This window comes from Suricata suricatta, chromosome 4 (genome assembly GCF_006229205.1).
Source record: "Suricata suricatta isolate VVHF042 chromosome 4, meerkat_22Aug2017_6uvM2_HiC, whole genome shotgun sequence".
NCBI classification, from domain to species: domain Eukaryota; kingdom Metazoa; phylum Chordata; class Mammalia; order Carnivora; family Herpestidae; genus Suricata; species Suricata suricatta.
The window spans coordinates 69,363,558-69,379,245 of record NC_043703.1 but is presented as its reverse complement, the minus strand read 5'-3'; the positions used below and the strand labels follow the sequence as shown (position 1 = coordinate 69,379,245).

At 44.4% G+C, this 15,688-nt stretch overlaps 1 long non-coding RNA gene and 1 other non-coding gene across 2 annotated transcripts in view; one reads left to right on the top strand and one right to left on the bottom strand.

Moving 5' to 3' along the window:
* LOC115289597 overlaps positions 1-695 on the bottom strand; it is a 10,042-nt gene extending 9,347 nt beyond the window's left edge. The window contains exon 1 of the long non-coding RNA XR_003907706.1: positions 220-695. This is a non-coding gene — a long non-coding RNA (uncharacterized LOC115289597). The remainder of the gene's footprint in view (positions 1-219) is intronic.
* Positions 696-10,906: 10,211 nt separating this feature from the next.
* Positions 10,907-11,013, top strand: LOC115290918. The gene has a single exon (XR_003908299.1). It is a non-coding gene; the product is annotated as a U6 spliceosomal RNA (small nuclear RNA).
* The last annotated feature ends 4,675 nt before the right edge of the window (positions 11,014-15,688 follow it).

Genomic DNA, 15,688 nt, shown 5'->3' with positions numbered 1-15,688 from the left:
GGCGGCAGGGGTGGCGGCCGGGGCTGCAGGGGTGGCCGGGCCGGGGCGGGCGGCGGCCGCGCGGCTCCGGGAACTCGGCTCGGTCAGACTTCCGGGAGAGAGGCGGCTTTTCTGCTCCAAATCCAGCCGACTCCCCCGACGCGCTTTGCTTTCACAGTGGAAAACGACAATAGCAACCCAAAAAGCACACACGGCCGTGAAAATAAGTGAAATTAGAACCTGCCGACTTCACTTCCTGGAGGCTTTTTGTTGGGTCTTGAAACTAGGAATCTTTGCGGGTCATCCTCGTAAGTGCCTTTTTTATCCGTTCACACTGATGCTCGGGCGGGCGTCTACACTACGTTTAACATCGTTAGCCTGGTGACGTTTTTGACATTGTATTAACTTGATTGAAGGATGGTTTCTGCATTGGTCGGTTCACGTGGCCTCACTTGATAACCTGAAATAAATGCTTACGCGGTGCAAAAATAAAGGCACCGAGGGAGAATTATCTTGTTAACCCTGCTGTAAAACAGATCAGGAGATATCCCCTCAGGCGATGCCAGTATTGAAGAGTCGAGTATTAGGTAGACCTGGGAAATAAATGTTAGAAACAACCAAAACTCACTGGCTTGTTCATAGCCATTTGGATGGAAATTAACATGATAAAATCATCAAATAATACTAGGGACGAAAAAACTCCGTTCTGGTCAAGTTGGCTGATTTAGAACGTAAATCCTACGTAGTAAATCACTCATTATTCCGTCTTTGTGTGGCTCCACTCTGAAACAGCAGCCTCAGTGTTCTAGTGCTGAGAAGTTCTACTTCAGAAATCTCCAAGGGCCGATCACATAGCCAATGCAGTGCGGGGTGTTTACTGGAATGGAAGGTTCTCCCCCAGAGATTTTACTCAATTTTCCTTTAAAATGACCTGAAAAACCAGGGGATCATAAACTTTAAATTGGCTAATGCCAGTGGATGGTCACTCCCAAACTGGAATAAGGTTAATCATTCCTAGATGGTGAGTTACTAGGGACCAATTCAATGTACAAAAATTTGGCCTTCAGGCCACATATGATACACCATATAGAATCTAAAGACGGAGGCAGTGCAGGTTTTATCAAATCAAACCAGCAGTACTGATAGGATATAGCTGCTTGGAAGCACACTGCCGGGCACATGCCTCTGACGGAAACCATTTCACACAAAACAATCCCAGTGACTCTGTGAAGCTCATCTCCCTGGGATTTGTACGCTCCAGACCTGACACTGTGGCTGGGGCTCCATGGGCCTCCATGGTTTCTCAATCTGTGTGTTTGGTTTTCTGGGTGTGTTTTAAACTTTTGAATTAGTTATCTATATTTTGAAACCAAGATATTTCCACTTGCAAAGCTGGACTTTTGGCTTTTCTTTGAAATATGACACCTGGCCCCAGGGGAGGGACTTGTTGGCGGGAGCCCAGCAGTTCCTAAGGTAGGACAGTCTGTACCTCCAGCCCTATCCGCTCCTCCCCATGCCGCCTTCATTCTTCCGGTGCTTGTCTGCCTTGTGCACCTGAGTGATAGAGTTCTGCCCCACACAAACCACTTTACCCGATGCTCGCCTTTTTATTAGGATTATTAAAGCATAGGTGATTTAGGCATGCTAGGTCTATACCTAACGCTTGGATCATTAAAGCCGCAAAGCTTGATTTTCAGAAATTGATCTTGACAAGTTCAGCGCGTCGATCCCATCACCAGCCGGTCATCATTTGCACATCTCATTGTGGGGCCTCCTGGCTGTCACGTCTGCACTGTAGGTGGGCGCTTAACCTTGCACTGCTTAGGTGCTCTTCAGGTATTTGTGGGATTTAATTTCCTTTGACAAATCTATCTTCTGTCACTTGGTTGATTTTCATTCAGCCATCAAATGGTTGAGCCAGGAACTGTCCCGGAAGCTGGGGATGCGACCATGCACAAAATGTAAACATCCCTGCCCACGTGGGCAAGAGAGGCCTTGCAAACAACCTGTTTGGACTTCTGTCTTTGATTGCTGTCCCCGTACCCTGAAATGTGCCACAGGCTTGTTTGTCGTTACTCCTACTGCAGTTTTCTGCCAGATGGACTTCTTTCCCAACACTAGTCTACACCAGCCCTGTCCCGTGGCGATTTTCTCTGTGGCAGAGAGAATCTGGGTTAGCCTACTGCATTTTGAATCAAAGCATCTGCATCTACTAGGCTTTAACCAGGACCAGTCATTCATTTCCAAATGCCAGAAATTTCTATACTAGGTTAAATTTTTTTTTAACGTGTATTTTTGAGAGAGAGTGTGTGGGCTCTGCACTGACTGCAGGGAGCCTGATTCAGGGCTCGAACTCATAACCATGAGATCATGTGCAATTGGTTAATTTTTTTTTTAATGCAGCTTGTATATCTTCTTCTCACAGAATATTAACGGAAGACTTGATAAAGCCAAGTGACTCCTCAGTCTCTCACTTGTTCTTTTGCAATATTGCTTTTCTTTTGAAGCATTGCCGCTATTACACCAAATATAAAAATAGCTACTTTGCATCCATATTCCATAACTTATTTTGAGCAGTACTTTTAATAATTTATCAGTAAAAGATAATCTTACCTTTTTAATTAAAAAAAATTTTAATGTCTATTTTTGAGAGAGAGCGCAGGGGAGGGGTGGGGGGGGCAGAAGATCCAAAGTGGTCTCTGTGCTGCTGACAGCAGACAGCCCAATGCAGAGCTCGAACCCACAAACCTTGAGGTTATGATTTGAGCCAAAGTCAGACGCTTAACCAACTGAGCCTCCCACGTGCCCTAAGATCATCTTACCTTTAAATGTGTGATTTGGGGGACGTGTGTTTTGCTGCATTCTTCTTGAGCTCTTTGTATTTTTAAATACAAGTCTGGTTTTATTAATAAAAATGAGAGAGGATTTCAGTTTTCCAAATACTCTACAAAGTAAGTTATATCTAAAAATTTAGGTAAAGAAGTCTAATTTTATTTTATTTTTGTATTTATAAAAACTTTTTTTTAACATTTATTCGTTTTTGAGAGACAGAGACAGAGCACGAGCAAAGGAGGGTCAGAGAGAGGGAGACATGGAATCCGAAGCAGACTCCAGGCTCTGAGCTGTCAGCACAGAGCCCAATGCGAGGCTTGAGCCCACAAACCTGAGGTCATGACCTGAAGTCAGATGCTTAACCCACCGAGCCACCTAGGTGCCTCAAAAAGTATAATTTTAAATTCTTCTCTAAAGAGGCAACTTTTTGTGAAAATGCCCCTCAGATATCTTATTTCTATCTCTTCACATGGGTATATTTGTATTTTTGACCTCCGTCTATTCTTGTCTTTGGTTCTTTATATGTCTTTTATCATCTTCCAAGTCTATATGATTTCCTGTTGAGAAATATGAACTGGGTTAATGGAAATTCTTTGAGAAACCAATTCAAACACCAAGGATTTCACTTTCTGCAGTGAAGTACAAGATAAGCAATTTATTACTTTTATTTTATTTTTGAATGGTTATTTTTGAGAGAGTGTGTGAAAGCGGGGCAGGGCCAGAGAGAAGTGATCCGAAGTGGGCTCTACCCTGTCAGCCGCAAGCCCAATGTGGGGCTTGATTTCGCAAACTGTGAGATCATGCCCGAGCTGAAGCTGGACGCTCAACCGACTGAGCTTCCCTGGTGCCCCAAGATAAACAACTTAATGTGGACATTGTCTTTAGTCACAAAACTAGTGAATGCACAGGTAGCGTTAAAACGTCATGAATCCCCGAGGGTCACTCTCAAAAGCAGGCGGGTTGCTGTGCTTAGCACAAGTTCAAACTGCTACGTTGGGACTTGAGAGTCTGCGCATGTGCACCATGGAAAGCGGCCGACACTAGATGCAACTCCCTTTCCGGGCAGCTGGAGACATAAAACCGTAAGATCTGATGGCTCTGATCTAGTGAGAATGCAGACATCACGATATTAACACACAGTCACCAGGTCCAACCGGAATCCAGGGTTTGCTTAGAGAACCTGAAAGAAAAGAGAAATTATGCGCTGCATTCCTTTCTCTTCCTATCTCCTGCCCACGCCCCCCCCCTACCTCCCACCCCCCATTTCCCAGGAGTCAGGGTTGAGAGGGCATGTGGGGTAAGGGAGAAAAGTCAGAAAAGTCTGAATCTGGATCTGGAGAAACCACAATAACAACTGTGAGAAATCTGTTTTGTTTAAAAAAATTTTTAACGTTTATTCATTTTTGAGAGAGAGAGTGTGAGTGGGGATGATGCAGAGAGAGAGAGACCCAGAATCTGAAACAGGCTCCAGGCTCTGAGCTGTCAGCACAGAGCCTGATGGGGGGCTGGAACCCACAAACTGTGAGATCATGACCTGAACCGAAGTCAGACACTCCACCGACTGAGCCAACCAGGCGTCCCTCTACTTCTGTTTTAACTGGTGTTTCCCCTCACTCAACTGAGATTTAGTGATTGGGATACCAGAACGCACACCAAAACTTGGGTGTCTTATTTTAGGCTAAAGGTAGAGACAACAGAAGACGAGGTGCGGGGCTCAGAGGGCATTGGGAAAGCGAACCAGACACATGCAGACTTCACAACAAAGAAGTAGTGTCTCCAACTCAACGTTTGGCTCAACTGCTCTGAATGCTGTATTTTTTTTTTTTAATCATGCCTGTACTTTCATTCCCTTTAATGACATTTTCATGCCCCCCCCCACCCCAGTACCTCTCCAGTAAAATGTTTGCCACATACGCTGGGACTCCTGCCCTTCCCTTCCGTAATTAGTGATAAGATTTCTCCTGTATTACAGATACATACCAGTTTGTTCTCTCTCCTGCTTTTATGATACTATTTTAGAAACTGAGCTGTTAAAGATTGTGTTTGAACACAGTTTTTGAACATGAACTTTAAGGGATCACAAGGCTTAAGCTCATGCTTCTTAATAACTGAAACCAGTATCTATAATTTTTCCTATCTGAAATCTATGGGAATTCTTATCAGCCTACCTTCTTTTACTTTCAACTTGTAAAGAAACTTTTCCTTCAAGCTCCCTTTCTTTATACCTGGTAGGACCAGCTCTTCGATTATCACCAGCTAGAGGAGACTCACACATCTCCCCGAGTGACGTTAAGTGGCCATGTTGCCCAGGACCCCGGAGTTTTTCTTCTCTGGTCATTGTCACAGCCAAAGTCTTCTTGAAAGACACGTTTTCATTTTACTGCCATATTCAGTGGGTAACAGTCTTCTGGTTACATTACTAAACTTTGGACTATCTCAGAATTTAATTTGCTTGATCAAATGGCCCAAGAAGCCCACAGATGACTACATGTACTGCCTCCTGTTCGTCTCCGGAATGTGTGTGAGTTGTCTTGTTTTTGTTTTGGAGGGCGAGGGCTGTCTACGGCCATACCACCCTGAACGCGCCCGATCTCGTCTGGAGGGCGAGGGCTGCTGCTGAGGGTGGATTTCCAGACCCGCGGAAGGCTCAGGGAGGCATCCTACAGCAGGGAGGGAGCTAGGAAACGCTTGGGTAGTTAAAGGAACTGAGATTGTTTAGTCTGCAAAGTGTACAGCAGGGACAGGAGAATTGTGTCCTACTGCAAGTGCAAATTCAGAGAAAACAGGGATGTCAACTATAGCGGAATGTAAGGGGACAGACTTAAAAAATTTTTGTTTACTGTTTTTATTTATTTTTGAGAGATTAAGCAGGAGAAGGTCAGCACGAGAGAGAGACACACACAGAATCCGAAGCAAGCCTCAGCTGTCAGTGCAGAGTCCAATGTGGGGCCCAAACCCACAAACCATGAGATCATGACCGGAGCCAAAGTCAGACACTTAACCAACTAAGCCACCCAGTCACCCCTAAAAGGACAGACTTTAAATTTAGAACCAATAATTACCATGAGTAGATTAATGACGTGAAACTGGCCTAAAGTTGGTATCCCAACTGCTGGCCGTCGCTTTTGTGTTCTCTTAATTCTCTAGCACTTTGTCTGGAGTACAAGCATGTAGGTAAAGAGAGATTTCGAGATACTTGGAAAGTGAGCTTTTGCCCAAACATAAGAAAAATTGTAAAATGACAAGTGGGCTCAGAGGTGGGTCTTGCCACTTGGGTGTTTTGCTGACAGTGACACTGTTACAATGGGGGTGGGGGTCAGTCACGAGGGTGCAAACACATGCCATGAAATCACCTTCAAAAACTCGAGACAGCATTTAAGAAAAAAGTTTATTAGTTTTGAGAGAGAGAGAGTGGGGGAGGCGCAGAAAGTGAAGGAGAGAGAGAATCCCAAGTGGACTCCATGCTCGGCTCAGAGCCCAACATGGGGCTCCCTCTCATGACCATGACACCATGACCTGAGCAAAAATCAGGAGTCAGACGATTAATTAACTGAGTCACCCAGGCACCCGAGACAACTTTCAAATCGACTTCTCTAGCCTAATAAAAACCAACTATAGATTTAATCATGAAAGAACCTCTCTACAAACTATTGAATACAGTTTTATTTTCACTTTGTTAACTTGGAATAGTGAGTAAAAATGAAATGATTCTTCTCCCTTAAGCTAGATGTTGACCATTTAGAAACACAGCTGCAGAGACTTCCACAATAGGAAGTATCTCCTGCCGTGTGAATGGCCAGCCTTCAGACCGATTAAGAAGGTGTTCAGGCAGGTACTCTGAGCCACTGTGTGATTCCGGACATGCCCGCTAACCTCGCTCCAGGCTTAAGTGAAGTTAATGTTTTTCCTCTCACCAACTCACAGTGGTGCTTTTGGGGATGGAAAAAATGAATGTGGCGAAGTCCAGTGCAGATTTTTTAAATGCCATAGGAAAAACCAGGTTAAAAAAACAGTTCTTTTTTGTGAAATGTAGCTGCTGTGTGAAAGATACAGGGCACACAGTCTTCTTGGCTCCCGGACCAAAGTCTTCATCTTTCTATAACTCAAAATAAAAGGTGGGAAAATGCCATGGAAGGTTTTAAGAAAGGAAGCAAGTGTTCTTTAGACCTACGAGGCAAGTCGTGTTCTTTTCTCATGTCTCCGGGAAAGAAAATGTTGTCAATATAAAGATGTTTTATTGCTGATACTTAGGTAAAGAGACCTCAGTGTTCACATCTCAAAAACATGTCTTCAGATGCCAGTTTCACTCTGAAAGTGAGCAGAACTGAGCCCTCCTAAAGGGAGGTTCGGGGTGTGATTACAGGCGTTGGGACGGTGCCCAGGCTTTGTCTTTCGTCCATTCTCAACTGTTGTTCCTTCCTTAAGACATGCATATTCATGCCCCAGACTGGTGTCGAGCCACTGCAGACCCACATATTTTTCCAGAACGCCTTTCCCTACTAGCGGGCCACATGCACAAAATCATTTTACAGCACATGGTTGTCTCAATGGCCACCTTTCAAGCCACATACACATGGAAGCACCCTCCACCACTTCGTGGGGAAATGTAATCAGAAGTCAGGCTGGCTGGGCTTCTAATGAGAGAGAAGCAAAGCCTTCATTAAAGAGGTGTAGTTTGAAATGTCAGCAAGCGGGCGAGCCTGGGTCACTCGGCTGAGCGTCTGACTTCTGCTCAGGTCATGATCTCGAGGTTCATGAGTTCAAGTCCCACATCAGGCTTGCTGCTGTTAGCCTGTCAGTGCAGAACCCGCTTTGGATGCTCTATCCCCTTCTCTCTGTCCCCTCCACTTGTGCTCTCCCAAAGATAAATAAATAAAATTCAACAAGGAAACAAGTGTTTGGTTTTTTTCTTCATGGGAACACCATACTACGTGCAACCCCATTTGCCACAGTTTGGCCCCAAAAAGGCAAGCAGCTGGTCCACTGGCCTCTGGAAGGGACAGAAGATGGGGGCTGGCATTTCTGAATGGTATAGCATTCTGAAGGAAGTTGTGGGGTACAGGGGCACCCTCCCAAGTCATCCACTAAAGTTCAAGGATGCCCCTGGAGACGTGGAAATAAGCTTTGCAGTGGCTATCAGAAATGGATGGAAAAGTCTGAAAGAGTATTTGGTTTTCTCTTTGGCTGGTTGATTGGTTTTTAGGTCTCACCAAAAGTAGCCACCAGCCCATAAAGTTTGGGAGACACAACTTCAGAAAGCCTGAATACCTGCTCCCACATAAGCTACTTTTCTCTTCCCATGGAAAGTGTGGAGAACCAGAAATTTAACTTGCTTATTCATTAGTTATTTTTTTAATCACTTGCATTTTTTTAAATATTATTTTTAATGTAGAGAGCGAGCAAGAGGGTGGAGGAGAGGGGCAGAGAGAGAGAGGAAATCCAAAGTAGGCTCCACGCTCAGCTCTGAGCTCGATGTAGGACTCAATCCCATGACCTTGGGATCATGACCCAAGCCAAAATCAAGAGTCAGACGCTCAGCCAACCGAGCCACCCAGGCACCCCACTTTGTTCATTCTTTCATTATTTGTTCAACAAACTTTATTGAGCACCTACAATGTACCAAGCACTGCACTTGGTGCTGGAGATTCAAGCATAAAGGAGACCCAAATACTGTCTTGAGGAGCCTCTAGCCCCATACTCTGTGGTGGGCTCTGCATGCGTGGTTTTACGCTCATTTCCCCAACTGAACTATGTATTCTGAACGTCAGAATCAGAGACAAGTGATTTCTTCAATTAATCAGTAACTAATTTTCACTAAAAATGCTGTGTCTAGATATAGGAAAGATATTCCTGTGAGCTATTGCAAAGACTTCATTTAAAAGTACACTTGTGGGGTGCCTGAGTGGCTCAGTCGGTTGGGCGTCTAGCTTCGGCTCAGGTAATGATCTCACGGCTGATGGGTTCGAGCCCCGCATTGGGCTCTGTGCTGACAGCTAGCTCAGAGCCTGGAGCCTGCTTCGGATTCTGTGTCTCCCTCTTTCTCTGACCCTCCCCTGCTCACACTGTCTCTCTCTGTGTCTCAAAAATAAATAAAAAACATTAAAAATTTTTTTAAAAAGTATACTTGTGGGGGATGGGGAGGGCCCTGTGTAGCTCAGTCGGTTGATCATCCGACTTCGGCTCAGGTCATGATTTCACAGTTTATGAGTTTGAGCCCCGCGCTGGGCTCTGTGCTGACAGCTCAGAGCCTGGAGCATGCTTCAGATTCTGTGTCTCCCTCGCTCTCTGCCTCTCCCCAGCTCATGCTCTGTCTCTCTCTCTGTCTCTCAGAAATACATAAACATTAAAAAAAGAATGAAATAAAATGTCAATAAGGCTCAAGGAAAATGTTCTTGGCAATGAGGGTTATATTGATAAGTTACTATGATATTTGAATCACTTGTTCTGGAAACAGTCATAGCATAAATTTTCACATAACTGAGACAATTCAGGTGTGCTTCTTTCTGTCTGGACCCCGCCAAAAGCCACACGAGCGCTGAAATGTCACAGGATCACTGATTTCCACACACTCATGCAGCACTCGCAAACAGTTACGAAACATTAAGTAGCAGAAGGGACGTGGTTCATATTATGATGATTAAAATTCTATGTGTTTCCCCAAAATGTACAAATATAAAAAATGCCGGGTTCTCCTCCTCTGCCTGCATATGGAGAATGAATGAAAGCTGTTTACTTTGGCTACAACACATGTCATTTTCTTGCTGAGTGGATTTTGATGTTCTTCAGCCAAACCAAACTTGCAGCTTCTCATGATACCAGGATCTGTATTTGATACAATAATGACTTTCTTGCTCCCAGCCTCTCTTCTCTCTCTGTTTTTTAATGACTCCATTGTTAAATAAGAAATGGATAATGTCAGCTTTCCCAATAGTATTCGTAGTATTTGTTGCTGTTTCATAAGTAATTTAGGAAAGCAACTGAAGCATGCAGAAGGTAAATTACTTATTACTGTATTCTCTTCTCCTGGATATCACTATAATCTTCAATAGTAATGCCTTCCGTACAAGGGGAAGGTTGGAAAATTGAAGCCAGTGGGTTAAATTGATAAATGAAACAATTAGGAAGTGTTTTTAGGTCCGTAGCTGATTCTGCTTTGATCACGAAGTCAAAAATGCTTCGCTTAATGCATGCATTATCTAAATATTTATCTAATATGTGCTTATGTACTTTTAACAGTTGTAATACCTTCTTTACTTTTTTGTAAGTTTATGTATTTATTTTGAGAAGGAGAGAGAGTACAAGCTGGGGAGGGGCAGAGGGAGAGAAAGAATCCCAAGCCGGCTCTGAGCTGTCAGCACAGAGCCTGATGCGGAGCTTCGTCCCACAAACTATGCGATTGTGACCTGAGCTGAAATCAAGAGTCAGATGTTTTACCCACTGAGCCCCCCAGGCGTTCCTGGAATACCTTCTTAAAGCGATTCCCTTTTAGGGTTAGAAGCAGCTTGATTTAGTCGTTCTGAGTCAAGTACAAGCTTACCAATCACCAGTTCGGCGACTAATGTGGCCAGGGCTGAGCAATGCCCAAGGAATGAAGACCACCTGTCAGAACTAGGGTTAAACAGGTTACGTCGAAAGGCAAGATTTGGAGAACGTAGCATTGGTCGAGAGGTGTCAGATGCGGTTGCTGCCTGCAAGTTTGTGCGTGGGGCAGCCAGAGTAAGGCAGAAGAGACAACAGTTCTAAGCATGTTTTGTCAGGCAGAGGGGCCATTAAAGAATTAAGTTTTTTAATGTTTTTTATTTATTTTTGAGAGACAGAGAGAGACAACATGAGCAGGGGAGGGTCAGAGAGAGAGGGAGATACAGAATGTGAAGCAGGCTCCAGGCTCTGAGCTAGCTGTCAGCACAGAGCCCGATGTGGGGCTTGAACCCACGAACCGTGAGATCATGACCTGAGCTGAAGCCAGACGCTCAACTGACTGAGCCACCCAGGCACCCCCCCATTAAAAAATTAAATGACCAAAAACTTTGTAGGAAACTCCTCGCCTGGCGCGTCTGTCATCTCTGTCGAGAGGCCTACATAAAATCGGCACAGGGGGCTCCCTTTGGCTGCACACATGCCAAGATTAGAACGACACAGGGAAGATTAGCATGGCCCCTGCGCAAGGATGATGCGCAAATCGCCGAATCGTTCTGTATTTTTTAGAGCTTGCTTTACAGCTCTGCTCTCTCACGGTCCCGCCCAGGCAACTGTATTCAAGGGGCATGAAAACATCTTGGGTTTCCAAGCTAACATTTGAAGTCATCATAATTGAGCATCACTGCTTCCTGGTTTTTCTGGAATTAATGACACTACCATCATCTTCCTGACTCCTGGGGAATTTTTTTTGGACCCTGTCCCTTACTGTCCATGTCAACTGCCACACTCTGCCCCAGTCTCCTAACTCCACCTGCCCGGACTCCAGTAAGACATCCTGCCTTCAGTGCTACATGTATCACTGTCATTGGCGCTCTGGCTGGAGAACACACAGTGTCTTCTTCCTGCTTTAACAATTCTGTCCTCCTTGGAGTGCCAGGGCAGCTCCGTTGGTTGAGGGTCCAGCTTCAGCTCTGGTCATGATTTCAGGGTTTGTGAGTTGAAGCCCTGCGTCCGGCTCTGTGCTGACAGCTTTGGGTCTGGAGCCTGCTTTGGAATCTGTGTCTCCCTCCATCTCTGACCCTTCCCTGCTCATACTCTGTGTCTGTCTGTCTGTCTCTCAAAAATAAATAAACATTAAAAAAAATTATATCCTCCTTATGGCCTCTGGCTGTCTCCAAAGGCTAAGCATCTCGTCCATTCCTGAGCTAACAATGTATCAGCCTCCTCTCTGGCCCCCTCTCTGCATGGCCTAGCCAGAGGCCAAACCTTACCAGTTGCCCCCAAATTTACATCTCCTCCTCCCCCTGCCCATGTCCTCCCACTATGCCCTCTCTTCTGTCTGCATTTGAGGATATGTTGGTTGTACAGTCCTCTTTGGGGCATATCTGTGTTTGGGGTCTTGAGGCACATTCCATTCCTACACTATGTTGTCCTCCTGCGCCCTGAAGAGTGAGTGCTCTGTGAGTCCCCCGAGTAGAGGAAGGCATAGGCGAGCGGATGTTGTGACGGTAGAGGTGACCCGAGTGGTAAAGTCGTATTTGCTTTTCAATATGGAACAATCTAATAATATTTTCCCCAGCACGCATTAAAAAAATGCTATGTTGAAGCAAATGAGTATTTCTAAAGTTTACGTAGAGTGCAGCAGGAATTAACTTTTAAATGGTGTTCGGAAATGGAAATTGAAAAGGCGAAGAGAAATGAATGTGATTAATATCTCCCAACCGACAAGGAAGGGGGTATATATTTGGATGGGAGATAGGATGCCGTTTCTTCACACAACCACACGGTGCTTCTGGGGTAGGATCGAGTATATCAAATTTCATAGTGCCCCAAATAGTAGGAAATATTAGGCATGACTGACTGCCAAATAGGTTGGTCCAAAGACAGCTCCCAAGAGCCCTCGGGTCCTACTCCAACTTTTTTTAAGTTAATTCATTTATTATTTCTGAGAGAGAGAGAGAGAGAGAAAATGAGAGAGCACACACGCACGCGCACAAGCGGGAGAAGGGCAGAGAGAGAGAAAGAGAGAGAGAGAGATGGACAGACAGACAGAATCCAAAGCAGGCTCCAGGCTCTGAGCTGTCAGCACAGAGCCCCAGGCGGGGTTCGAACTCGCTAAATGCGAGATCATGACATGACCTGAGAACGTTTAACCGACTGAGCCCCCCAGGCACCCCTATTCCAATTAATGCAACTTCCAGAAGCCATTTGTCTTCAAAAATGTGTTATCTCTGCAAAAGCTTCTTTATTAATAACCTACATCAGAGTTTGACAAACTATCCAAGGGCCAATTCCAGCCCCCTCTGGTTTTAGTGACTCAAAATTTCTTGGAACACAAGGTCGCCCGCTTGTTTTCTTGCTGTCCATGGCTGTTCCCCACTACAGTGACAGAGTTGAGTAGTTGTCACAAAGACCCCATGACCCACAAAATAACAAATGGCCCCCCTCCAGGGGAAAGTTTATTGATCCTTCACCTACTATGATTTAAGGATATAGTAATTTGTCTGGAAGAGCCATTATCTTGGAAATAGAATACGGTTGGTTGTATTATTTTCTGAAATAAGGGAGGGATCCAGCCTTCGATCATCCTTCCCACAGGTGCAGACAAAGGGCCTGGAATCTGGCTGACTGGCTAAGAGACTAGTAACCTCTGGTTACCGAGTATAGTACCAATTTGTTCTGGTTTTCCAGAGACTGCTGTGACCTTAGAACTGATTTCCACGCTCTGGGAAATCACTCCTGGGTGAACCAGAGGGGTTGGTCACCCTGACATGTAGGGTGAGGTCTGGGGCCGACTGAGTTGTGTTCAAATCCCATTTTGGTGACTTCCTGCTGTGCAGCCTTGAGGAAGTTAATTAACCTCTCTGAACCTCAAATACCCTATCTATGAACTGAGACAGATCTATTTTGAGGGGTTGTCATAAGAATTAAAGGAGATTATGTACAAAAAGAGCCTAGCACATAATAGGCACTTACTAAATACTTGTTCTGTTCCTACACTTTTGACCACTGTGAACTAATTTTTTTTATTCAATCCTTAACCTGAAGTCCTTTTCTCACAAAAGTATCAGAAAGAAAATTTTAAAATACTTTTCTTATGTCCTCCCATTTTTTTTTAATTTTAAAAAATGTTTTATTTTATTTTTGAGAGAGAGAGAGAGACAGAGTACCAGCAGGGGAGGAACCCAGAGAGAGGGGGACACAGAATCTGAAGCAGGCTCCAGGTTCTGAGCTGTCAGCACAGAGCCCAACACGGGGCTAACTCATGAGCCATGAGATCATGACCCGAGCCGAAGTCAGATGTTTAACCGACTGAGCCACCAGGCGCCCTGTCCTCCATTTTCTAATGATGTTATTATTCCTGTGCCCCTCACAAAGAAATGCTCTAAAAACAAATAACTTGTTCTGCAGTAGGGGAAGAAATCCAAACACAAAAAATTGCCTGCTTTTTAACTGTTAAGTGTTTTAAAGTTTATTTATATATTTTGAGAGAGAGAGAGAGCATGAGGAGGGAGTGGCAGAGAGAGAGAGGGAGAGAGAATTGCAAGCAGGCTCTGCGCTGACAGCGAGGAGCCCCCCAGGAGCTCAAAACCACAAACCGTTGAGATCATAACCTGAGCCGAAAGCAAGAGTCAGACTCCCAACAGACTGAGCCACGCAGGTGGCCCAACTATTTTATGTTATACAAATATTTGGAGACAAGTGGTCATTGAATTTTGTTTTTGTCCAACTCTGAATATATCCCAGAAAGCTTTGGTCTGCCCAGCTAGTTCAAGAGATCATGATGCCCCAGGTTCATGGTCAGATGCAAAACTTCTAGGGTACGAGGTTCAGGGACTTTTTCTAATGGAGCATTTAGTGCCTGTAACGGAAAATGTTGACAGGATGTTGATAGAGGCTGTGAGTGCTACCACACTCATGATTCATCTGATGGGTCAGTGTGACCAAAGCGCTAAGTAGACCAACACTTTCATTAATTTTTTCAAGAGGTTAATAATACACAGACAGCGGTGTATGAATCCAATAGCAGCCTACGTGCCTTCAAAGGCCCCCAGGACAAGATCAGAAGGATGCGACAACATTCATCTCATGCCAACGATCAGCATTTTGATTTACCATCCAGTTGGTTAGCAAATGTGCAGGATAGAATTAAATAATGTGTACTCTTGTAGTGATTTATATTCTAAATTACACATATAATCCTAGCTGCTCCTCAAAAAATCCAATTTTCTGTAGGCTGTGGCTACAGGAGTTTGAAAAATCAAATTTTTACTAAATGAGTTGGTCAAATCAATCCAGAACTATCAGCCTTTTCATTTAATATCCAGCTTCTTAGTGAACGTACAGACTGGCATTAATTAATGTGAGCTCCTATCATAACATATCATCTAGCAGTTTCCCCATACCCACTCCATCACAGCTGGTTTTCAGAAAATTTCATTTACTTGCGGCTATGGCCATATAACTATAATGAATCCAACTTTTTACTGAATTAAATGGTCAAATCGTCAAAACTTATGAATTCAGTGAAAAAATAAGGCAGATTGATTGGCCGATTTAAATGGCTAATGCAGCAAAATGAGTCATATTATTAGCTCATAAGACATGTTGCTTTAATTTGATTTAAACTATACCCATCTGTTTGCCTTTTTGATTAGGACGACTCCACAAAGCACTGGTTTCCAGCGCGGGCTGTATGTTAGCGCCACCTGAGGAGTTTCCAAAACTTCCAAAGCCCAGGCCACACCCAAGGTCAATTAAATCAGAATCTTGGGGGTGGGACCCAGGTTTCAGGACCTTTGTAAGCAACCCCGGTGATTGGGAAGGACTGACATCAAGTTCAAATAATTAGGAATGAAGTCACTATACTATGTTTTGCCTTAAGGGGAAGCCCAAGCTGGAGGAGGAGGAAAGGATGCGGCGAGGTAGTAATTGAAGAATAATTATTATTAGCTAAAAATTTATTATAACATTTGTTATTATTATTTTAAAGAGCAATAGCTGACTAGTGATGAAGTGCTCACCACGTGCTAAGCACCAGGCCTGGCATTTCACACGGATTCTCTTACTAAATTCTCACACATGCTAGTGAAACCTTAGGAAATCAGTACGATTACTGTGCCCATCTTAGAAACAGGGAAACCGAGGCACAGGAGATTAAATATTTGCCCAAGGATAATACCCAACTGCCAGGTAGCCCCCTGAGTGCTGGCACAAAGCAGTGTGACTGTGCTTGCAC